Genomic DNA, 25757 nt, shown 5'->3' with positions numbered 1-25757 from the left:
GGGCCGCAGAGAAGTGGTCCCGCCCCAGGAAACTTTCCTTCAGACCCTCCTAGCTGTGCTATGTCTGGAAGCTGACCATGGAGGGGATTCGGCTCCAATAGCTCTACCATTTCACTTTCTCTTGTGTCATTTTTCAAAATGCAATAGCCATGAGCATCAAGAGCCTGACACATAAGGTCTTCCATGTTCTGGCCACAACATTCCTTTCCAGCCTCATGTCCCACCACTTCCCTCCGTGTTTTCTGCCACTGGCCTCCCCAGATTAGTCACTTTCCCCGAGAACACCCTGAGCTCCTCCCTCAAGGCCTTAGCACATCGTGTTCCCTGGGCTGATTTCCCACCTCCTCATACGTGGAAATCCTCTTGTGTGCTCAGGCTCAGTTTAAAGTCATCTTCAGCAGGGCTCTTCCTGACCTTCCAAAGGACACCCGCATGTACTGGTATTTTGCACACTCTTCTCCCATCTTGTTGTGGGGGAGTGTGTCCTCTGTAACCCCTTTGAGAGCTCAAGGCAGGTCCAGCTCAGCGCCCACCTCTGCAGGGCCCATACACAGTGCCTCCAGGGCAGGAGGTGCTAGTGAAAGTCTGCTTTGTGCATCTCTGAGCGCAGGGCGTCTGACATCGTGGCAGTTCACGGTTGCGCCGGGAGCTGGGGTGGGGGTGTGTGTTCAGAAGCTCATACTAGGATTACCTGCGATTTGTTTCATCATGAGCCCAGACATTTGAATTCTGTTTTTGAGTCACTCTGGTATCAGCTCACTCTTAACCTTTCTCTGGCCTGCTTCCCACATAGCTGGCAGATGTCTTCTTAGCGCTCTGAACTTAGGGCTCTGGACTTTTTATTTCATGTAAGAACATAGCAGCAAGATCATATGGCAAGTCTGTTTTTGGTTTTCTGAGGAACCTCCATACTGTTTTCCATCATGGCTTTCCAATTTACATTTGCACCAAAATGTAGGAGGGTTCCCTTTTTTCCATATGATCCAGAAATCATGTTTGGACAAAAGTATAATTTTGTGGGTGTGTGTTTGGACAAAAATATAATTCTAAAAGTTACATGCACTCCTGTGTTCACAGAGGCACTATGTGTGATAGCCATGACATAGTAACAATCTAAATGTCCAGGAACGGACGAGTGAATAAAGAAGATGATGTATATATAAATACAATAGAATACTACTCAGCCACGAAAAGGAATGAAATAATGCCATTTGCAGCAACGTGGGTGGACCTAAAGATTATTATACTAAGTGAAGTAAATCAGAAAGAGAAAGATATCTTAGGATATCACTTGTATGTGGAATCTAAAATATGACACAGATGAACTTATCTACTAAACAGAAACAGACTCAGGGATGTAGACAACAGACTTGTGGTTGCCCAGAGGAAGGGGAGGTGGAGGAGGGATGGATTGGAAACTTGGAATTAGCAATGCAAACTATTGTATAGAGAATGGATAAGCAAGAAAGTTCTACTGCATAGGGAACTATATTTAATATCCTGTGATAAAACATACTGGAAAAGAATATGAAAAAGAATACACACACATATATATGTAGGTATATATCTAAATTACTTTGCTGTACAGCAGAAATTAACACAACATTGTAAATCAACTCTACTTCAATTGAAAAATAATAACAACAGCGAGGTGGCATTCAAGAAAGATCTACTTGCTTTTAAGGTGAACACTTTTCAGTGTAAAAGTTCAGACTTTATTTTTTATCCCAAAGCTCCTTAAAATGTGAACATAGCGGTTTATTTTTCCCAGGTATATTTTTGCTTCTAGCAGAATAGCTGTCCATAGTATGGTTTTAACTGCAAAATAATAAAACCCAGGTCGTGGAGCTTGACTTTTGAAGACTTGAGGTCAAATTCCAGCTTTACCATTACTAGCCCCCAAATCTTGGACAGTTGCCTGACTTCTTGACCCTTAGTTTCCTCAGTGGACAATAGGAAATCTTTCTTATAGGGCTGATGGACAGTTTAAATGAGATCTTGGGCGTTAAACTGAGGTTTTTACTACTGTCTGGCTCATCAACTGAATTTGAAGGCCGTCTTCAAAACTGTTCCAAAGAGTTTGCTTTTGGTGGAAAACGTTTGGATATTTATGTTTTCAGGTATGTGTTTTATTTTTGGATGACAAAGTAAATGAATTTATAGTCATGGAACACACAGCATCTAACAGACTTAGGAAGCATACATGGCTTAGACTCAGTTGTAGTTCTAGTAAATTAGAACCACAGAATCATAGGCTTTGAGAAGTTGTAGACAGACCTTGGAAGATGAGGATGAACATTGGTTAAGGCGTACTCTGTGCAGACTCTGTGCTTTGCATGCTGGTATGGAATCCCAAGAAATGGTCGCGTACACCTTGATGGGTAGGTGTATTAGACCCATTTTGCAGACAGGAAAGCTTGAGCTCAGGGAGGTTGAATACTTTACACATGTTCAATATCAAAGCCTTGAAGTTTGCCTTGTCCTTGTGATGGGCTCTAAAATCCTTTCCATTTACAGATGTGATAAGATCTGCCTTTATCCTCTCATTCCACAAGTTCTGGGCCAGATAAAGCAGTGGAATTTTGCAGTCTTGGTGTCCTATAACTTATTTAGTGAATCTAGAAGAGGGTCTTGACTTTTCCTGCCAGGAATCTGCTCACTTGAAGCTCCTTTGATTCATTCGTCAGGGTTTACTTCTATTTTTCCCTTTTGGGAAGATACTTGCCATGGGCCAGCTCCACTTTTGAGGTCAGGAGTGTATTTGAAGATGACTTCATATTTTCTTTAAGAAAAAAATTTACAGGTGGAAATTAAATTTGTTGAGCATTTCCCATCATCTCCTTCAACATATGGTGGTGGGAAGTGACAGCACTGGTCTGGTAAGTAGGGAGTTCTCACCTGGAATCTGTCACTGACCAGTGAGAAAAGTTGGGCCAAGCCTTCCTCCTCTGGGGCTTCAGAGTCTTCGTCTGTAAACAGTGAGAACACCATCAGGTGATTCTTAAGATTTTGAAACTCTGCATGTCTTGTGGTGTCAAAACCATCAATTTCTGCTGAGCTGCGTAATCCTGCAGCTGTTTTCTCTGATACTTTTCAATCTTTAGGTTTAATCTATTCCACAATGTATAATTTTTTAAAGGGATGCTTTTATAGACACTTCTGAAATATAAAATCGGGGGGTAAATGGATGTTAAAAAATAGAAAACAACCAATTAAATTGTGTATAGTATGTAATTCTCCTTGGAAACTTAGGAAGAAATTGAGGAGCACTTTAACAACTGGTAATTTAAATTGCATTTGAACTCTGCTAATGGTTTGTTTGCAGAAGAACTTCAATCATTTCACAGCGGTTCTTTTGCGAAACTGCTTGTTCTCTTTATGGAAAGGAAGAAAAAAATTATTGAAAGAGAGGTTGACTATGGAAAAGGGGGGCCACATTCATTTGTGCTTGGAGAGAAGGTAGCCAATGCCTGAGACATTGCCCCAGGGCCATGGTGGAGAGATTTACCTTTCAGCAAAGTTTGAAAATCTGGGGACGTCAGCTGCCCTTTGCTGCTGTTGTAGAAATTGTTCTGATTGATGTCTCCCTCTGCAAGGAGAGGCTTAGGTTTCCTGGGGCTTGGAGTTGGGATCTTTTTGTTTTTCTGAGATTGCACTGCCCACAGGGCCAGTGTTGGCCTCCTAGTTCTCCGTCCCTCAGTGGCTTTGACGATTCCAGTGCCCATGAAGACCACTAGTTCTCAGGAAATGCATTGCTTTGCTGGACTTACCTTGATGATCCTCCATTTTCTCAACTTAGTTTTTTTTTTTTTTTTTGCTATCGGGCTGTATGCAAGAGCTTTAAACAAATGTTCTGAGGTCTGGGTGTGTAAGTCCTGGTTATCCTTCAAAGCTGATTGTGTGGCTGAGGGCAGGTCTCTCTGGCCAGTGAATGTCAGTCATTTCTTCTGTTAAAGTGGCCGTAAATCACTCCAGGGGAGCAGGACCCAAAGTGGAGCCTTGGGCTGCCTACCTCTCACTGTGCTTTTGGGTGGCCACCTCCCCGCTCTGGTCCCCAGTTTCTCCTCCTGTTAAGTTGGAAGGGTTGAAGTGGGTCATTTTTAAGGTCCCTTTCAACTTCGAGCTTGTATAGGTATTTGAAGATTGAATGAGATCATATTCACAAAATGATTGTGTGATTGGGTCAATAATGTTTAAAATGACAACAGTGAAAATGGGAGTAGTCGTTTTCCTGGTATGCGGATTTCCCCTGAATCTACATTTTATAACAATCTGCTCCCCTAGAACACTTGTCTGTTGGAATATATATTGCAGGATTCTTGATAAAGTAGTACTAGTTCTTAATGAAATAAAGTAGCGAGGACTTACCAGGAAGCGTCAAGATTGTCCAGCCCTCTACTGCCCATTGACTGTCATTTTTTAGGCAATGAAACTAAGGTTCACAGCAGCCACTGGATCCTATAGTTAGAAATTTGTCTCCAAATTCATATTTTTTTCCTCTTTTTATTTACTGTAGTTCAGGTTTCACTGTTAATTTTTTCTTGCCTAAAATGTATCTAATTGATCTCTCTCTTTCACTTTTGATATTATGATGAAGCTATCTCCCACTTCCCCCCAAAGCTGAGGTATGAACACTGGGGTACCAGCATTCTCTTTCTTCATCATTCTGAGACATATTAATGAAACAGAAGTGCCAGGAGCTGACTGATGGCTTAGGAGATACAGAGATCAGCCACTACATTTGTGGGTTTCAAGCCTGGTGTAATTTCCAGTATGGTTTACCCAGCAAGCTCATAAGCTTGGGGAAGTTCTACAGCTAGTAAGATCCTAGAGATTCATAGTTAACCTCCTTGTCCCATTTCTACAGGTGAGATCATTGCGGAAACAGAACAGAGGACGGAATCCAGTCACCTGATTCCAGTTCAGTGCTTTTGCTGTTGCTCTACAGGGTATTTGTCGGAGGGAAGATATTTTTCCTCAGCTGGTGAGTTCTGTGCAAAAAAAAGAGAACTTTTTCCTTTTATAATCAATATGCATATTTTAATGAAATTTTAAAATCAGTTTCCATTTAAATCATGGGCACTGGTAACTAGGATGGAAGAACTAAGAAGAACAAAAATATTCTTCCTTTTTTTTCTTGAGTTGATTTTATTGATGAAGGACAACGAATGGCAAGATATAATAATGCTAATAAAATGGACGGCAAAGCTAAGGCAGGACTCAGCCTTTGGAAGGTGGCAGGAAGAGAAACTGGAAGAAAATCTGGAGTCATTACGATTTTGGGTGGCCAATAACTGCACTGCTTCCTTCTTTCTCCTTTGGTGTGGAGGGGAGCATTCTTGAAATTGAACGACGAGAAAGAGTCAGTGAACAGTGTTATGGGTGTATGTGAGGAAAGGAAGTAGTAGTTTTAAGTGGCTGTTGCTCACCCCTGTGCAGGGTGCTTCTTCTGTGATTTTGTATTTTCACATCAACCCTTTGTAGTGAGAAAGGCTAAATTTCCTTAGACAAGGGTGTGTACCTGTCCTAAAGGGCCTGCAGCATCTCCACGGGGATCTGAGTTTTAATCCTCAGATTAAACGGGAATGGTGAGCAGGTAAGGTAAACTTTCCCTTGTACTTTGGAATTCCTCTGTGTTTATAGCAGGTAGAACATATTCTAGAAAAGAATCGATGATATGGGATATCCTGAGCTATAGAAGAATCTGAGAAAAACAGCTGAGGGATTGTGGGCAAGACTTCTATCTAGAATTCTAAATCTGTACTCTCATTCCCAGGGCCAGTCCCTAAACGCCTCACCTCTGGCTTTTTTACTGAATAAATAGTGTGTCTTGCCATGTTTATGGCTTAGTTTTTCAAAAGGGAGAGGATTCTGTTGTGATCAGTAAAACCTAACTCCATTTAAAAGTGAGGCTGAGTTTATAGGTTTTGTCACTCTTTTCTTAATCAGTGTGTCTTAAAAGAACACCCGGCTGGCTTTCTTTGCGCCTGTGGATCTACATAAGGTGAAAGGCTGGAAACCGCTGCTTGGACTCTTCAACGTTCATTTCAGTCTATAACATTTCAAACATGGTCTGGAATGTTTCTCCCCAGGCAGACACTCTGAGCATCAGATGTAAATCTTGATTCTCTGCTCCCGCGCCTGAGTTTTTCCAGTGCTTCAAATTCAGTTGTGATGAATATGAAGCCTTGTACTTGGGTTCAAACAAAAGTTCTAGTGTGTCATGGCAGAATGGGAGAGAGTGCGTTACCAGGAGCGAGTTGGAAGAAGCTCAGCAGGGTCTGTTGTCCATAAGCTAATTATGAGCCAACAGTGGTTTTTGTCCTCAAGAACACTGATGCAGCCTCAGACGGTGGTGCAGAGAGGGCAGTGTGGGTGGCTGACGGGCGGAAGCCGGCAAGTCTCGAGGGCGGGTGGCCTCAAGCTCAGTGTGGCAGGCCCGGGCTCTGCCTCTCTGACACGCTCCCTGCTCTGCCGTCTTGTGTGTGTGTGAGCTTCATCCACAGGCTGTCTCCCCTCACGGTTGGGAACTGGCTGCCCGCTGTCACCCGGAAACTCATGGCCGCTAAATGCTGGAGAAGAGGCGGTCCCTCAAGAGAATATCTGGGTGCTGTTAGGATGCAGAGAGAGGACTAACGTTTGCAGGTGACCACGGACCTTATTTTACCCTCCTGTCAGAACTCTCCTAGGCTGGTGGACTTTAGTCCTTGCCTCCTCCTCTGAAAGAGACACTGGCCAACTGGCCTCTTCACACCATGGTGCTGAGAGGACTGGAAATGATGTCCCACTCTTACTGGAATGGATCCAGAAAACGCAGGATGCAGAGCACAAATAACAGTGGCCTTTAAGAATATAAAACATGGTCAGAAGAGGGACAGTATCTCCTGCCCATGTGTGTAGCCCGAGGCTAGTGGGATCTCCGGCATCTGGTAGGTGCACGGTGCATTTTCATGGATAGAAAGACTAAATCTAGAGGTAGTTACTGTCCCTTTTCCTGAGGTGTTCAGGCACTGGCCAGTTCTCTGTTGGAAAGCTTTAGGAATTCTAGCACAGATGAGGCTGAACTGCATGCTTTTATGAGAATGAAACAAACCACTGGACAGAAATAGGCTTTTGGGACCAGTATGGCCTAAGAAGTCTGTGAATACAGTGAGTATGGTGGGGTGGGGTAGCAGAAGGCCTGTCAGTTATTAGATGTGCAACCCTAGAAAACAATATCCCTCCACCTTCATTTCCCTGATTGGAGATTTAGAAATAATAATCATTTCCTGCTCACCTCTCATGTTTGCTTAGAGCATGTTTGTTGATAGATGCCAACCTGTTTGGGAAACTGTAAAGTGTGAGCCTTACATGATGGGTCATTACAGTTGCTTTCTTCTTTTGTTTAAATACAAAGAATATAAAGAAAAATAAGATAGTGACGATAAAGAAAAATACTGATCTTAAATATAAAGAAACATAATGCAATGTAATGTGCAGGCCCCTGTACTCTTCCTGGTGCATCATATATATGCTCAATGTGTGTCCTTCCTTCCAGCTCTGCACCCCCAGCATCCCCAGGACTGGACAGGCAGTAATTTGTCCCCAGTCTTGGAAAGCAGCTAGATCTGGGACCTGGCTCATTGACGATGGTTGAGCTTGAGATGAAGTTGTGTATCATGGTTACTTTTTGTATTTGTTTTTGCTGTAGGCAGTGGGAGATGAAAGGAGGTAGATTTGAAGACTGAGGAAGTCTCAATGCTTTGAAACATCCCCTAGAAGCTACAGTCTGCCCGTTTGGGACTTGCTTTGTTTGATTAGATAATCACACCTTCTGCTCTAGGCATGACTTACCCAGTGGGAGTCAGGAAGGAAATTATTTCCCTCTGTTGATACTAGCATACAGTTGATGATGGTAGCTAAGGGCTCTCAGTTTTAATATTTCCTTTTTGGTCCTCAGGAGAATCAGGTATTAGTCTCTGCCGGAAGCAAAGGATTGGTCACTTCCGTCAGAGGTGAAGGTCTTGGCTCCCTCCAGTCGGTTGGTGAAGTGGTTTCTGGCATATGTGAACATCTGCATAGCCAACTTTCATGTTACTGCTTCAAAAGTTACAAAAGGATTTGTTGAGTCTGAGCAGGGACTTGTCCAACCTCCTGAGGTTCTGTGGTTCTGTAACCCAGGAATGTGTTGTCAGAGGTATTTGCTATCTGTGAAAGAAGGTGGAAGTTTTCTCTCTCTCTGTCTTGCTTCCTTCCTCCTAATTCCTCATTCTTCTATTTCCTGACCTCAGCACAGTGGATACACTTTTACTCTATCTTGGGCAGAGCCCTAGTATGTCAGGGGTTCTCATGTTCTCTCTCAGTGGGCTACTGTGTTGTAGTAGGGTCTGATGGCCAATGGATGGAGGCCCCATGAGTCCTGCCTGGGTAGACTGCTGCCAAATATTTACTCCTGGTTCATAGAGCATATGTTTGCTCTGTACCCTGATCCCAGTGCTTGTGTGGAAATCAGTGAAACTCAGGGTATTTAGGACATCACAGTAAATTAGTCATAGTCCTAACCTTGAGAAGCTCATAATCTAGTTGGAGAGAAAGACATACATAAAAGTAAAATACACATTAGAAAGATTTACAACACACGTTTATTGATCACCAGATATGTTTCCAGTCTTATGATAGGTGCTTGGGAAATCAAGGTACATAAGTTAAAGACTCAGCTTTCAAGGGGCTTAGATGAAAGGATGGGGGAATGGAAAGAACTGGGAGCACTGGGGAAGGTTTCCAGAAGGAGGAGATCTGTCTTCAGAACTTCTCAGTGAACCATGGAGCTGTCATCTGGATCACTAGGTCTGGATAGGGCCTGAGGGTGGTGTGGCTGATAGAAGAGAATGGCTGGGTAGGTAAGCAGTCTGTCACCTTCCACATGTGCTTCAGTCTCTGCTTCATTTTTCACCAGTCTACTGTTGTCAAATGCATCATGTTGATTTTGAGCTGCACTGATATTATTTCCATGGTCATCTTTGGGTGATCAGAGCATGCCAGGTGTATGTTCCCAAGCTAGCAAGCATCTCTACTTTCCAGGGGACAGGGGTGCCTTTCAATAGTTTCTGATAGCAGATCTCTTCTGCTCTGTTGCCTAGCCTCAAGAAAAATGGTGGCATTGGTAAGAGGTTTTAAAATAATCCACAACTGGACCTCTCAGATTGGGGTGCTATCTTCCTTATCTATTGCTACTTAACAAATTACCCCAAATTTAGCACTTTAGAACAAGAAACATTGATTATCTCACAGTTTCTGTGAGTCAGGAATCTGGGAACAGCTTAGATGGGTGCCTCCAGGTCTGCCCTGAGGTTGCAGTCTCATCTGAAGGCTCTGCCTGGGAAGACCCACCACCACACTCAGTCACATCATTGGCAGGATCCAGTTCCCTGTGGGTTGTTGGCTTGGGAGCCTCAGTTCCTTTCTCTTCCCATAGGCAGTTCCCAACATGGCAACTGGCTTCCCTTAAAGCAGGTGAGCAAGACAGAATCCTTCCGATCTGTCACAGCCTTTTTGTTACCCAGTCCTGGAAGTGACACACAATTTCCTCTGCTTCATTCTCCTTACTAGAAACAAATCACTACATCCAGCCCACGGTCAAGAGGAGGGACTGCAAAGGGGTCTGAAGAGCAGGAGGTGCAGTTACAAGGGGTCTCCTAGGGGGCTGCCTGTAACAGACACCCAAGCCTACATGGCACGTGCTAAGGTGCATATACTCAGTGCACCTCTGTAGATCAATTTTATTTGAAGGTTGTTTTGGAGGAGAACTCCATTTAAAATCTGAATCTAAGCGTCGATATATAATTGCACAGAATGCAAAACTGGCGTGACTTTTCAGAGGAAGAACACAAGTTTTTAATTAATGCCCTGCTCCTATGCCTCTGCATCTTTGCCCTCTTTAGCAGTTGGTGCTACTTTGGTGGAAATGTTTGCAAGTTCTTGATTGAGCTCTTTGCTGTGCAGATGAGATGCCAAGACCCAGAGATGTCTCTTCCAAGGCCATGGAGCCAGGGGTAGCCATGGGAGGGACGTCCAAGGCACCTCTGACTCTGGCCCAGTATGTGCCCTCCACCTCTTCACACAGTCTCTGCTCCAAATCAGTCCATACAACGTTTAGGTGTGCTTTCTCTGCTTTTTGCACCCTCTGTCCTGTTTCAGAAAGAAATTGGGGAAAATAGGTCAAAATTTGGAGGCTGTTGTCCCTTTAGGTAAATTTCAGGGTCTGCGTCTCTTGTTGAGTCATGCCATGTCCTGAAAAGTTGCATAAATCAGTATTACTTGGGTTAGACAGTGTGTCTCTGCCGTTATGAATAACATTTGTATTAAGAACAGTGAACCGATACACAGCATTGCTGTGAGACTGACAGGATCAGACAGAAAACCTCAGCCAATACTTTCTGTCTGGCAGAAAACCCTTTTCCAGATCATCTGTCTCCTCCCCTCACCAAAATAGTCTTTTTATAAAATCAAGCGCGGCAGTAAATTTCATAGAAGTTGACAGGTTCCCTTAGAGCCCACCTTAGCATTCCTAAAAAATTAATAGAAGTGGGAGATTAAAATGCTGGTCAAGCTCATTAGTAGCCCTGCAGCCAAAATATGGAAGGCCATCTGTAGTCATTGAGACTGTCACTGGCCAGAGTGCCAGTGCTTTTCCCCAGTCCATGATCCCGTTTGGCTTTCAATATTTTTTAAATACTTTTGGTACTTTCAAAGTGTTTCTTATCAATTGTTTAATTTTCATTGCAAGTCCATAATAGGAAATAGTTTCAGTTCAGTTCACTCAGTCGTGTCTGACTCTGCAACCCCATGAATCGCAGCACGCGAGGCCTCCCTGTCCATCACCAACTCCCGGAGTTCACCCAAACTCATGTCCATCGAGTCGGTGATGCCATCCAGCCATCTCATTCTCTGTCGTCCCCTTCTCCTCCTGCCCCCAATCCCTCCCAGTATCAGGGTCTCTTCCGATGAGTCAATTCTTCGCGTGAGGTGTCCAAAGTATTGGCGTTTCGGCTTTAGCATCAGTCCTTCCAATGAACACCCAGGACTGATCTCCTTTAGGATGGACTGGTTGGACCTCCTTGCAGTCCAAGGGACTCTCAAGAGTCTTCTCCAATACCACAGTTCAAAAGCATTTACAGTGGGACAGTTAGGTAAAGTGGAATTTGGAGTAAGGAGACTCTCATGTATTAGTTGCATAATCTTACTTACATCATTTAATCATTTTCACACTACTTTCCATATCTGAAAATAATAGTGCTACTAGCACCTACCTTTTAGATTCTTCTGGGCTCACAAAGCAGCATGTGTATTTAAAGTGCCAATTGTGTATGATATTTAGTGCATAGTTGGTGCACAGTAAATGTTCATTTCCAATCTCCTTAATAGTTTGTGACGGCTAGAAACCACTCTAGTTCTTTTCTCTATCAGGCCATTGTCTCAGTGTCCTTACTTTGTACTGTCCCCTTGGCTTACGTCAGACCTGTGGCATTTGCATATGTCACCCCAGCTTTCATCTCTTTTTCTGAATAACTAAAAGCCTTAATATTTATAATTTTGCTCAATGGCTCCCAAGACATAAATACAGACATCATAATATGTTCATGTTTTCTGGTCTTTGGAAATATAGTCGTTTTGGGAACAAGCTATTTGTACATTGTGTTTCATGAGGATGGTCTATTGAGAAGTCATTGTTGGTTTTCATGACAAGATCGTTCAGTCCAGAGAACGCATCCCACTCAGCTGCCATCAGCCACCTCTTCCTTTGTAAATGGAAGCTTCTCTGGGACCTGCCCAGGGCTGACCCTCTCTAGTTCCTCTTTGGACTTCTTTAGGATGACATCACCTCCCCCTGCTTCAATGGCGACTGGCTTGAGTTATATCAGTTATTAAAAATGATCTAATATTTTCCTTTTAAATCTAGGGCCCTGGCTCATTCTATGATTAAGCTGGTGATTTATTCATAATACGGTACGAGACGGCTGCAGCCACTCTATGATGTAATCTAAGAATGACATGAAAACAAAATAGGCTTTTACATAATGAAAGTGTTCCTGTAATACAGTTTAGGGCAAGGCTTTTTTTTTTCCCATTGAGAATGGAGATGGATTCTTTTACTTTTCCTCTAATCCTTTCTCTGTTTTTCTATTTGTAAGTCTTAAGACCTTTAAGTCAATTAAAAAAAAATCAGCATTGAAAACTCCACAAAGACTCTGGTTGACTCTTCTTGTCTTGTCTTGTCTTCATCTTTGTTCTCCTCCCCCACTGCTCTTTGTGGCCTCTGTTTTGGCTCCAACTCTCTCAGAAGCCCATAGCCTCCTCTCATCCCACCATAGTCCTCCCCATTCCTTTGCTTATGCTGTGCTTGCTATAAGAAATGCTTTTCCAATCCTGAATTTTTTTTGGCTAAAGGCAAATAGAGCTTACTGGTTCCTACAGGTCTGCTCAAATGCACCTCTTCCTCCAAGCCTTCTCTGAAGCTTCTGCCTCCTATCAGGAAACCCTTTCTTTATCTGTATTAATACAACAGCAAGCTCCCTATCCCCACTCCAAGGAGCACTGATAGAGTATCAGAGTTAGAGGAGGACAGAGGACTCAGGAATATGGGGATGGGACCTTTGTAGTTCTGGTTCTTTTCCTGAGCCTGACACACAGGGAGGTCCTAGCCCATCTTTGAGCTCCAGTTTTCCTCATCTGAAGAATGAATAGCTTGGATTTTGTGTGGCCACATGGTGGATTTGTAATGGCTATTTGAGGTGCTATGTGGAGAGGAGTTCTGAAGTTGTATCTGCCCATGATCATTTAGCAATGTCTGCCATGACTGAGGATGGGGAAGGGCATGGCAAGGTGCACGAGAGATTGCTGGGCAATTTTTGGACTGGATGATTTAGAGCTCTCTTTTTCTTTTACCTTCTGAGATGCTTTGATTTGTTGACTTTAAGTGTCTCACCAAGGTCACACAAGCAATCCAGTTCTCAGGTGTAGAGGTGGCTAAAAACTACATATTCTAATGCAGGCTGGCAAGCTGGGACCAACAAGACTAGAGGGGCCATGGTTTACCAGAGGTACAAGACGCCCCAGATTCTGAATGTCCTTGGGGTGGAGGGAGGTCAGATGCTTCAGCTTTCTAATTTATGTCAAAGATAGCATTTCAAGGTCAAGGTAGGAAAGTTAGGTTACTCTGCCAGGGTCTTCCTGGGTCAGGGCTCACAGAGTTACTTACCCATGTTCTTTTGGATCCCCTGTGCCCCTCTCCCCAACCCCAGACAAAATGCTCAGCTCTCCAAAGAATGCTAAATTGCTTGAGCAGTAGGTCAGCTCCAAAAAAAGAAAAAAAAAAATGTCCTGGAACAGTGAGAGATGGAGGGAAGGGAATGGTGCAGTTTAAGATGGCTGATGGCACCAGAAATCAGAGCCTTTGAGGGATGAAACAAAGAACAGGAAATGGTTAGTGTGGAGAAGAGAGAAAGGGATGGAGAAGGAGGGAGCAGGAGGGACTCTGCCCCAGAAGGGAATACAAACTCCCTCTTTGTGACCCCAGAAGGAGTTCTGGCATTATTGGGTGGAAGTAACAGAAAGACAGTGTGAGGGAGTGTGTTTTAGTATTAACAGCAGACTGCAGTGGCATGGGCCATTTCTGGGGTTATGGGTTCCCTATCTCTGAGGGTATTTAGATAGAGGCTGATACCAATGGGTTCTCTAGGGGGAAGTAAGATGTTGTTAAACTGGATACCCTTTAAGGTCACCCTGGAATTTTCTGAAGCGATGTTTTGTGTGCATTTGTGTGCAAATTAAATAGTTTCCATTTTAAAATGAAGGCTTTATGGAGGAAAGTGATTCTTCTTTTCTCCATGGTCTTGGCACACAGAAATGCTGACTTATCTTGGGCAATCTTTTGTTTCACTTAGCATTATTGATGAAGGAAAGGAGGCTAACTGAAGATGTCTTAGTACTTGTTTGTGCTGAATGTATTTTTGAGGATGATTTCTGTGCTTCCTTTTAAGATACTTCCAGAGAATTCTGCTCTGTTGGTCTCCTTCAGTCTGTTCCCCGCCCACTCCCTGCTCCAGTGTCAAGAGCTTGCTTTTTCTGTATTATCTGAGTGCTTTGTTTATACCTTCAGTGGAGCATTCATGTCACTTTGCTCTGCTACATAAACAGATTTTCAGTCTTCCTTCTCCACGTTGTAGAAGCTTCCTAAGAGCATAGATCTTGTCTTTTTCCATAAGAGCGCTCATGGTGCCAGGTGTTGTGGTTTGCAGATTACTGTGTTGACTCATTAACATAACAACTGGGTGTTCACCACCTACTATGCGCTAGACTGTTCCAGGTGCAAGGAATAGAACCGTGAACCAAATCAGACAAACCCATTTGATGGAACCAGACAACCATTGATGAGTAAATAGAAAATATTTAGGTTGTGATCTGTTTTCAGAAGGAAAATAAGGCAGGTTAAGGGCACAGAGGGTGACCATGACACAGATTTAAATTCATTGATCTAAGAAGGTCTTATTATGAGTGCACAGGAGCAAGGCCTGAAGGCTATGAGTTAGTAAGCTGGAGACCAGAGTGGGGAGAGTGTTTCAAGCTGAAAGAAAGCAGTTGCCAAGGTCCTAAGACTGAAAAGTGAGGCCAGTGTGATGAGTAGAATGACCCAGATGAAGAGTACAGGGGAGGGGGTCACCCATTCTCATAAAGATAGATGCAACAACAAATATTTATTAAGAACATATCGAAGATGCTCAGAAAAAAAAATTGCCTTTGTGGTTTAAAGAATCCGCAGAAATCTAAGCAAAGGATGGCAAAACTTATTTCTGGTTTTCAGCTGTAAGATACAGGGACAGTGACTGGAGAACCAGGACCCTATGGGGCGGGGGTAGGGGGCGCAGCTCAGAACAAGTCCATTTGCGGAGGGCACGGTTTCCCTCCTGTCTGTCGCTCTCCATGGTGGAGGACCTGCCTTTCGGAGTCTCTGCTCCTGTGTCAGGCGCACCTGCAGGGAGGCTGGGGCCCCGGGTGCAGATGGGCAATTGCATGCCTAATCACCCATTCAGGCACCCACTTATTTGTTTTCCACATGCAAATATGGGTTTTCTGCAGATGGATTTAATATATTTGTTGCTTCCCCATTTTATTTAAAACAAAACAAACGACCAACCATGTCAGTTGAGGGCAACAAATAGAAACATGAGTATTATACGGTCTTTGCTATTCATGCTGATTACATGGCTGAGAGGAATCCTAGGCAAATCAGTCTTTTCTGTGTTCGATTTTATTTTTACTTTATAGTGCCCCTGCTTACTCTCATTATTGTTTAATTTTTTTTAAAAGAGGGATGTGGTATTATTTATCCTAAATCATTTTTTCAATTTTTCAGGCTCCATATTATTTCTGTGTGGTTTCCACTTTCACCTTTTTAGTTTCTGAACTTCTGACCCATTGTTAAAAAAAATAAAAAAGGCATCATGGAGACTCCAAAGGCCATTGGCAGGTGGTGCCTGCAACTTCTTTAGCTTGGAACTAAACAAACAAACACAAATTAGAAGTATTTGCTCCTATTGATGTGCTATTATTACTTATTGTGCAAGATCATGCAAAGAGTCATCTCCATTTACCTGGGAGCCCCAGGTCAACACCAATACCAGAGACAGGGCTTTGGAGGGTGTTTGCTTTGATGGCTAATGAGATTTCAGAGCTCTGGGGAAGGGTGTCAGAATTGATAGAGACTTTGTCATTAATTTTATCCCAAATGCCTCACTTTACAGTTAGAGAAACTGAGGCTCAGAGAGGTGAAATGACTTGTTCAAGGTGTCAGAGAGTAAGGGTCTAGATCGGACTTGAACAGCTGGAGTCCCGGCAGGTGGCTGCCTCTGTGGCCGGGGGATGAAGAGACTGCTGGAGCCCCCCTGAGGATCTCATCTCAAGGTGAGGTCTGTGTGTCAATGGGGTTCATGTGCCCCATGTTTGCGTCTCTTATAAACTAGCTAAAAAATCCTTTTGGTGTCAGATCTTAAGCAGAGAAACAGTGATGGGGATTGTGGAGGAACTGCTTGTAGCTTGCCTAATAACAAGATTGTGGACTGGATAAGAGGGATCTTGGGGTGAGCTTGTGTGGATGTGAGAGAGAGAGGGGAGATGAACAAACTAAGAGGGAGAGGGTAGACCACTTGGCAGTAGGCACTGAGGCACAGGATTTGTGAGACAGAGGAAGTCTGAGCTTACTGAATTGGGCTGCTTTATTTTGTAGGAAAAGAGAGACTGATATCCAGCGTGACTGAGAGCCTTGCTCCCAGTTATCTAACTTGAACTGAGTAGTTAGAGTATCAAACCAGCAATGTCCTCTGAGAGACACTTTTATTTGAAAAAGTACCAGTCACCACAATCAAATTGTATTTATTGGTTAGCCAGGAGTGCTGCTCATGTGAGAGGAAGCATCTGCTGTCTTGGGGGTTCTTTTCTCAGACATGATTTTGGCAGGAGATGATTGTCAAGATCTGTGAGAGCTGCATGCTCAGGTCTTCTCTGTTCTTGCCGACATGACAGACACCTAACCAGACATCAGATGAACGCTTAACTTACCTCCCCAATGGCCAGCTTCCAAATGATCCCCTGAAAAACTTAGGTTTGGAGATGAAGGCTAGTTAAATAACATTATGTGAATCCTTTATTCTTTTCACTTTTGAATATTAAACGTTAAGATGCTGGATTACCAGGGATGTATGCAAGGTCCAAGGTGATATTTTTGGAGATAGCTTAAGAGCAGAAAGGTCCCTATGTATGAAAAGGGCAAATTTGTCAGGAACATGCTGAGAGCGAGTCCACGGGTAGTGGCTGCAGGAATGATACATGGTTCTGGGGACAGCCTTGACCCTGAAGGCGTCCAGAAGCCGAGCGTGGTGAGTGAGGGAAGGACTGCTGGTATACGAATGCATTCAGCCTGCTGTGTCTGCTCTGTGCAGGGGCTCTCTCTGCAGCTGTCTGCCCTGAAGTACTTGCTGTCTTATTCCCCTGCTGATACTGCACGGCTTGATATAAATGCTTCCCACCATGTGCTGGACGATCCCAGACACCGCCCGCAGCCTCTGTGTCCGTGTCAGACACAGCGTGTTGGGGGTTGAAGAGACTCCATCCTTATTCCTGTGTCTTTCTCTCCCCTCTGCACCACTGTGCCAACCCACCTCCCCCTTCAAACAAATCCTAATTGTTTGAGGGCTCCTGTATGCTGATTTGTTTGCATTTTGTCACTGATTTGTTTCCTGTTCATGTCTGAAACGAATTCATTTAATGTGAAATCGCGTTATACTTGAATTCTCTTTGGCTATATGATTTCTTTTACTTAAAGAAGGTATTTTTCCTTCTCTCCTTGGACGTCTAGCTTTCTCGTCTACACAGACAATCTATTTTTGAAGACTCTTTGGGGAGTTGCTGACTTTGTTAGAATTACTAGTGTAGAAGGTATTCGGATGACAGAATCCCACAGTTAACTTGCTTTTCTAGAAACAATTTATTTTCCCTTTAGCTTCAAGGAGTGGGAAATGGGGCATTCTGAAAAGAAGAAAAATGTGCCAAATGAGTCGCAGATTTCCAGTGAGGCACATGGAAAAAAAGGTTTTGATTTCAGTGACCTCTCTGCTCATTGGAAAACTCTGGGCTGGTGGCTTTCATGATTCTCAGGCTGAGCACTCTCGGGTTACACTGAGTGATGAGGGGAAATCTTGGGGTGGAGGATGCTCTCGTATTGGGCTCAGGGGTGTTATAGAGACACGCTGTCCTTTGGCATTAAGACACATCATTTCTTCCAGTTGGGTCATGTCTAAGGGCTAGTTCCACTACATCCACATCCCCAGCTGCTCGGAGCACAGAAGGAATGCAGAGCGTTTGGGGAGTCAGCCTTAACGTGGCTTATGTTTGAGCACGGCCCCTGGCCAAACTCTGTTATGCTTACTGATTTCGTTCAACCAGCTTCTTGAGTCTAGACACAGGCCTGCATCTTATGTACCCCGCCCACCCACTTTGGTATTGTCTCTGATTTGTTTTGCATTTGGGTCTATTTGGTGTGTATTTTTAACAGCAACCGAGTAAGAGGATGGGTGAGCTGAGCTCTGACCCCGGCTCTGCCGCAACCACCTGCGGAACTACCCTCAAAATTTTCATTTATTCAAGAAATATTCAAATGAGCACTTTTTACACATCAGGTACCTGAGACACAAAAATGTGTAAGACACGGTTCTCACCTTGGCTGCTTACAGTCAGGGCTGGGGGTGCGGGGGTGCGGTAGGGGACCGAGTACACAAATAGATCACTGAGTGACTTCTCCTTTCTGGGTCTCCCTTTTACACGTGGAAGAGTCAGAGCTGAGCTAGGTGATGGCCACGTTCCTTCTGAGATTCACCTGTGGTCATTTGTATAGAACTCATCAAACATCCAATAATCACTTATCTAACTAAAAATTGGCAAACGTTTCCCTTTACCCTTCAGTTAATCGGGGGGCGGGGGGTGATGTTGAAGATAAGTGAGGCAATAACTACAAAATGCTTTAATAAGCAAGTTGGAAAAAGACATGCTATAAGTTTGAAGCATTATTATTAACAGAAAAATGAAAACAAGGGCTGATGTTTTTAGAGAGAGAACAGATGGTTCCTTTGTTTAGAATTTGAGTATAAAGGAGAGAGAAAAAGAGATACTTGCCATATTGTTTAGGCCCTGAATGTAAGTGACTTTAAAATGCCAAAACAATCTGGTGAGGAAAGTCCCATGGATTCAAAATAGCTCCTACACTGATCAAACTATAATTAATTTAACAAAAAAATGACAGTAAGAAAAATCCTAATAAGAAATGCCACGGTGACAATTGACAGAACCTAACAAAAACTCCCATTTTTGCATCAACTCTAAAACTTAATTTTTCCCGTGTTCAAGACTTATACCACACAGCAGAACAAATTAGTGGGAACTGATTTAAAACTGTGTTTCTTTCAAAAAAATCATCCCCGCCCCCCAAGTTATGTCAGTTTCCCATGACTCATAAAGGAAATCTTCAGGATTCACAAGAAATTGGTAATCCTCTCCCACCTTTGCTGTTGGAGGCTGCTAGAAAAACTGTGCTTTGGGGCAGTTTGAATCTCAGAGGACATGGGCTGGGATTGCAGAAGGCAGGGTCTGGAGAGGCTTTTCGAGAAACTTGTGGACATAAGGTTGTGAAATGGTTTCTTTCTCTCCCTTTGTTTCTGAATTTCTTGTTATCTGCCTTTGCAATGCACAGTTAATTAATATATCCTTTTGGTCCGATCCTTGCACTCTTGTTTCCTGTCACTCTTGAGCTGACAAAAAAGTGGGCCACGAGAATGAGATCTTGGGCTACCAAGCCTTTCACCTCCTCTTAGGACGCAGCCTGTGTGCTAATGCTTCCCATACAACGAAGATGGCAAAATAAATTTGATAATCAAATAGTAAAGCTTGTTTCCTTCTGCAACCCTCACATTTTTTTATAGGTCAAAAACAACTCTGCTTTTGCCTGTGCCCTGCTTAATTAAAAAAAAAAAAGCAAATCATGGTAAATATATCGAGCTACCCTTACTGTTCTCCTTTGTCCATGAAATCATAGTGTGTTAGGGAAACAGAAAGATTTCCATTTCTTGACTGTAATTGTAGAAATATATATTCAGAATTTTCCATTTATTGGCCAATACCGTAGAATATTGTGCCACGATGTGAGAATTTTCTAAAGGAGAAATGACTGAGATACAACTTGTGTGTTGTATCTGCTTCTTAATTGTTTAGTCATCTGAGTAAGTTTCTTTATCCCTTGTCATTTCTTGATCTCTAAAATGAGATTCAGAAGATCTCCATGACTTTTTTTCCCCCCAATTATGTAAAATTCATGATACCTGAGAGTTTGGGGAACAGATATTTCTAGGCATCTATTCATTTTTCTGACCTTTAAGTGGAATGATGACCCATAAACGCATGTAATCATTGGCCTCAGTAACTTATAGGTGGCTCGGAAGCAAACACCCTGCATTTCCTTGCACTAATTTGTTTGTGATTAACATTCTCTGCCCTTTCTGATATCCCATGCTCATATTCTGAAATGTAACTATGGGGTCTTCTTTACCTCTTGCACTGAATATCTTGCTCAAAGTTACTAATCCATTGCATGCATGCATGCAAAGTTGCTTCAGTCATGTCTGAATCTTTGTGACCCCATGGACTGCAGCCCACTAGGCTCCTCAGTCCATGGGATTCTCCAGGCAAGAATACTGGAGTGGGTTCCCATGCCCTTCTGCAGGGCATCCCCCCGACCCAGGGATCAAACCCTAGTCCTTGGGTCTCCTGCATTGATGAGCAGGTTCTTTACCACTAGCGCCCCCTGGAAAGCCTGACTAATCCATCAAGTTACAGCAAACAGCAATTTATTGACATCTGAGGCTTTTCTTTCATTTTATGACCTCAGATGAGAGGTTTTGAGTCTCAGCTTCCTTTGCTAGAGGTTAGTGGACAAGGCCTAGCGAGGGGACTCTGGTTGTCTTGTCACCTGGATGAGCTAGAATAGGAACTATAGTTATCCTATATGTAAGGGCCTGACTTTCTGACCTTCAGAAATCAGAGAGGCATGTCGGTGTGGAGTGTGGGGACCTGAGTGTGACTAAACTCAAGTCACTTGATCTTTCTGAGCTTCACTTGACCTATTTGTGAAATGGGGTAATGATCTCTTTTCTGTGTGAAAGTGGGGGGCTTTCCAGGGAACTTCTAGAAAGACCCTGATCTATGATCCTGTGATCAAGTACCCTGCCCGAGGTACTAGTTTCCAGGGACTTGGCGGGGGGTGGGGGTGGGGGGGACAAAATAGTGGAGGATATTTTCAGAGGTGTACACATTTTATAGACTGTTTGGTGGGAGAGCAATGCCTTTGAAAAGTTAAGGAACCCTTTTACATATTATGTAAGGAAATTGATAAAAAACTGATACTCATATATGCAAAACGCCTTAAAATCATCACCTTTTCCCCCTCTAGCCTGGTGGAAATGGCTTGTCATTTTCACCATTTTATTTTTATGGTAACTGAACCAGGGAGAGAAATAATAGAATGCTGTCAGGGTCCGTCTGAGGATCCTATAAGGCAGGAAGGAGATGGTTGAAGCTTTTCCTAGAGCTTAACAGCTACAGAGGAGTTTGCAGTCTTCCAGTCCAGTGGTTTGCAAGCCCACCTGCCCTATTAAAACCTCTGGAGGAATTAAGAAAAAGATGCCCTGTCCCTAAGTTGCTCACCTGGATTACAGTGTGTGAGCTTTGGTCTTATTTTAGAGCTCCTGGGAGACCCACTGATGTAGTCTTGATCTTTAACCTGTGTCTTTGGTGGTATCGTGGTAATAACCCCTTTCCATGGGCCATATTATGGGCTGTCGCGACCCTGACACCTAAGTGAAACCACTAGATAACTAAGAATTTCACCCAAACTACATGAAATCACTGGAAACTCTGCTGAAAAGGCTCAAGTTCTGTGAGGCTTTGAAATAAAGGGAGAGAAGGGGTTAACATTTTTTGTGGTATGTGCTTTCTTTTATGCTTCTGAGAACGTTTGAAATGATAGCAAGGAATATATTTCATTGCTTTAATTGTTCAAGGTCTTTTTAAAGTGTGTGCAATAAAATACCGTTTAAGCTAACTGACCTTTATATTTTAATGCTTTTGGAAAGGAACAATACCTAGTATTCAGCTGCAGTATAATTTTTAATTATTTATATATATATATATATATATCTTTTTTTTTTTTTTTTTTCAGTCTGCTGAGGCTGTTTTGGAATCAAAGAGCTGAGAGTTCTGTTGCCTTCCCAGATATTTTACCTGTTCCTGTTTAAACATCAAGTTCTATTTGTTTGATGGTTCTTGACCTCATAATGTCTAACCTTTGTATCTTTTTTTTTTTATTCCCCCTCTCAAACTTATCCAGGAAGGAAACTTCAAGGCCTGATTCACTATTTTTTCCTCCTGCTGGGAAGTTCAGGTGTGTAGTGGAAAGTAGCGCATGTGGGCTAATCTATATTTTCACCAAAAGAGTGCTTCTTGCCCCCCACCACCCCCAAGCTTGTGCATTTGGTGATAACCTCAAAGGCCTTCCCCTGGTGGCTCAGATGGTAAAGCATCTGCCTGCAATGCGGGAGACCCGGGTTCAATCCCTGGGTTGGGAAGATCTCCTGGAGAAGGAAATGGCAACCCACTCCAATATTCTTGCCTGGAGAATCCCATGGATGGAGGAGCCTGGTAGGCTCCAGTCCATGGGGTCACAAAGAGTCGGACATGACTGAGCAACTTCACTTTCACTTTCAACCTCAAAGGCCAGTGCTGATAGATTTAAAAAAATTGGTGCTAGCTATTATCATGTTAGATATAGCTCATCTTCCAACTCTAAACTTGCTCTTTCTAGAAGGAAAATAGTACTCAGATTGCAGATGTGGTGAACTGGAATTTCAGAGGCTTCAATTGACCTACAAATCCTGTAATTATAGCCCTGGTTACATAGACACTGTGGCCTTGGACGTGTTAGGAATTGTTTACTCCAGGAGTTTTAGAAGAAGAAATTATAGGATAATTTTCCATGTTAAGAAATTAAAATATGCAACATTCTTTATATATCTATGAAACATATGGACACATAAATATTACATGGAATGAGGTAGTTTGGGCTTAATTTATTAATTATTTTCAAATCCTATTAGAAACTAGAGCAACTTTAAAAAATATTATTTATTTTTAATTGGAGGATAATTGCTTTACAATATTGTGTTGGTTTCTGCCATATATCAACATGAATCAGCCATAGGTATATATATATGTCCCCTCCCTCTTGAACCTTCACCCCACCTCCCACCCCATTCTACCCCTCTAGGTTGTCACAGAGAGCTACTTCTTAATTGCTACATTCCCCCCACCTTCTCTTTCTCGGTAGTTATTTTTATTTAATTTTTTATTGTAAATGATGTCAAACATAAAATGAATAGTAGAAACAATACCCATGTGCTTTTAAATTTTTAAAAAATTATTTCTTATTGAGGTATAGTTGTACAATATTGTGTAAGTTACAAGTGTACAACATGCTGCTAAGTCGCTTCAGTCATGTCCTACTCTGTGCGACCCCACAGACGGCAGCCCACCAGGCTCCCCGTCCCTGGGATTCTCCAGGCAAGAACACTGGAGTGGGTTGCCATTTCCTTCTCCAATGCATGAAAGTGAAAAGAGAAAGGGAAGTCGCTCAGTCATGTCACAAGTGTACAACATAGTGATCTGCAGTTTTTAAATGTTATACTTAATTTATAGTTATTTAGGATATTGGCTATATTCCCTGTACTGTACAGTATATTCATGTAGATTATTTATTTTATACATAGTACTTTGTGCCTCTTAATCCCCTACCTGTATCTTGCCCTTTCTACTTCTCCCTCTCCACTGGTAACCGTTAATTTGTTCTCTATATCTAACTGTGTCTGTTTCTGTTTTGTTATATTCACTGCTGCTACTGCTAAGTCACTTCAGTAGTGTCTGACTCTGTGCGACCCCATAGACGGCAGCCCACCAGGCTCTGCCTTCCCTGAGATTCTCCAGGCAAGAACACTGGAGTGGGTTGCCATTTCCTTCTCCAATTCACTATATATTCTCCAATTCACAATATATTCACTAGTATGTTTTATTTTTTAGATTCCACATATAAGTGATGTCATACAGTATGTTTTTTCTGATTCATTTCACTAAACATACATAATACCCTCCAGGTTCATTCATGTTGTTTCAAGTGGCAAAATTTCATTTATTTTTTATGACTGAGTAGTATTCTATTGTATACATGTATCACATCTTCTTTATCCATTCATCATTAGGTTACTTCCATATCTTGCCTATTGTAAATAACGCTATTATGAACACTGGCGGGCATGTAACTTTTTGAGCAGGTGTTTTTGTTTTCTTCAGTAATATATCCAGGAGTGGAATTGTTGAGTCAAATGGTACAATACCTATACGCTTTTATCAGTTTCGTGTATTGTTAACATTTCATGCTATTTGCATTTTCCCCCACCTTCTTATGTGTGTGTACATATATACATATATATACACACACATGCATTTACATATATATTTTTATAGTATTTTTTCTACAGTGCTTGAGAGAAGGTTGCATATGTCATGATACATCATGGCCTCCTATGACTAAGTACAGTGTGTATTTCCTAATAATAAGGATCATCTCTTCATATTCACATTATAGTTATCCGTTTCAGTACACATAACCCTGATGTAATATTTTAATCCACTGTTTTGACTTCCTGTTTTGTCAATTTGCCAGTTATATACTTGACAGCATTTTCCTCCTCTAGTAGAGAATCCAGCCTATATACAGACAATATACAGTATAATTCATAGTAGTATGTAATTGTTGTGATGATTAAATTGTCCCTGTAAGCTGACTCCTATGTCCTTGTGATATGTCCCTATCTTTGCTGTTAGCACTTATTTACTTGCTAGGATAAAAGGATATTCTAGTTTGATCTTGTATCTTCTCTGTCTGAGCTGTAAAATCAACTATTTCTTCACTATGTCTTGGTTCTTTTCAGGTGTTGGGGCCAATATTTGAGTGTTGCATGTTCTTATGGGTACTGTGGTGCTTTGGGTCCTAAGCCCATTCAGTAGCCAGAGCTGGGGAATATTGCACATAAAAGCTTTATAGGCACATGCGTGTATACATAAAGCACTTAAATATATACATACCTGTGCTATATGGATGTCTATCCTCATATGTATATACAAATAATAATAATGGTTTTATTTTTACCATCATCATGACACAACACAGACCTGCTAAAAAGAGTTCAGAGTTTGTTTGTGATCCTCTGCCCTAACTTTAACCCTGTCCAGGACTGAAGATATACTGTCAAATACTATATTTAGGAGTTACCTGGATTAGTTCTTTTCTCTTTATGATCCTTTCCCCCAACCCCTCAGTGTCATTATGTTGTTCATTTGAAATGTATTTGGATTCAGTTGTTTCGATGGACTTTGGATTTCAGTTTCCTTCCTTCTCACCCTTGTCTTGTTGATTTCATTTTATTTTTTGAATATGTAAAATATTAACATGCTTCAGTTGTCAGAACTAACAAAAAAGTATACTCCAATATTTCTTCTACTTTCTTACCCAACCAGCCTCATTGTTTCCTTGGTATCTTTCTTGTGTCTCTCATATTTCTTTTTCTTTTTTACACAAAAGGTAATACGCACACACACACTTATGCTCTTGGGTACTTTGCTTTTTAAAAATCTTTTTCTTCTTTCTTTCTGTCTTCCTCCCTCCTTTCTTTAGAACTTCTTTCTTTTCTTATGTCTGCCCTTCTGTCTCTCTTTTCCCCCTTCTCTCTCTTTCCTTCCTGGTTTTACCCATCTTTATGCCTTTCTTTCCTTCCTTATATCTCTCCCTTTCTCTGTCTCTCTTTTATACAACTGATCTTCTATGCTTGGGTGGTAGAGCAGTTTCCTGCAGTGAATAATATTATGCATATTTATTTATATAACATTGGAGGCTTATCTTCAAGCTACATTCTTAGAAGTGGGAATGCTGGGTCAAGGGCAGATGTCTTGTTATGTAGGTAGTGCCATATTCCTCTCCCTGGGAATGTCCCACCAGCATCCTCAACCACAGAATGTATTGTCAAGCTTTTGAATTGCTGCCAATGTGATGGGTGAGAAATGATATCTCAGTT

At 42.3% G+C, this 25757-nt stretch overlaps 1 protein-coding gene across 9 annotated transcripts in view; it reads left to right on the top strand.

Annotated features, from left to right (window-relative positions):
• The window catches only part of LPP (LIM domain containing preferred translocation partner in lipoma), a 758565-nt gene that overhangs the window by 64957 nt on the left and 667851 nt on the right, over positions 1 to 25757 (top strand). For 6 of the 9 annotated variants that reach the window (XM_019958232.2, XM_070802158.1, XM_019958238.2 and 3 more), the window contains exon 2: positions 4868 to 4984. The gene's annotated coding sequence lies outside the window, so the exon portion shown is untranslated. Of the gene's footprint in view, positions 1 to 4867; positions 4985 to 21964; positions 22019 to 25757 lie in introns of all 9 variants that reach the window. The other 3 variants (XM_070802171.1, XM_070802406.1, XM_070802317.1) reach the window with 1 other exon arrangement.

This window comes from Bos indicus, chromosome 1 (assembly GCF_029378745.1).
Source record: "Bos indicus isolate NIAB-ARS_2022 breed Sahiwal x Tharparkar chromosome 1, NIAB-ARS_B.indTharparkar_mat_pri_1.0, whole genome shotgun sequence".
Classification (NCBI taxonomy): Eukaryota; Metazoa; Chordata; class Mammalia; order Artiodactyla; family Bovidae; genus Bos; species Bos indicus.
Note: the sequence above shows the minus strand (reverse complement) of the source record. Positions and strands in the feature narration are given on the sequence as shown.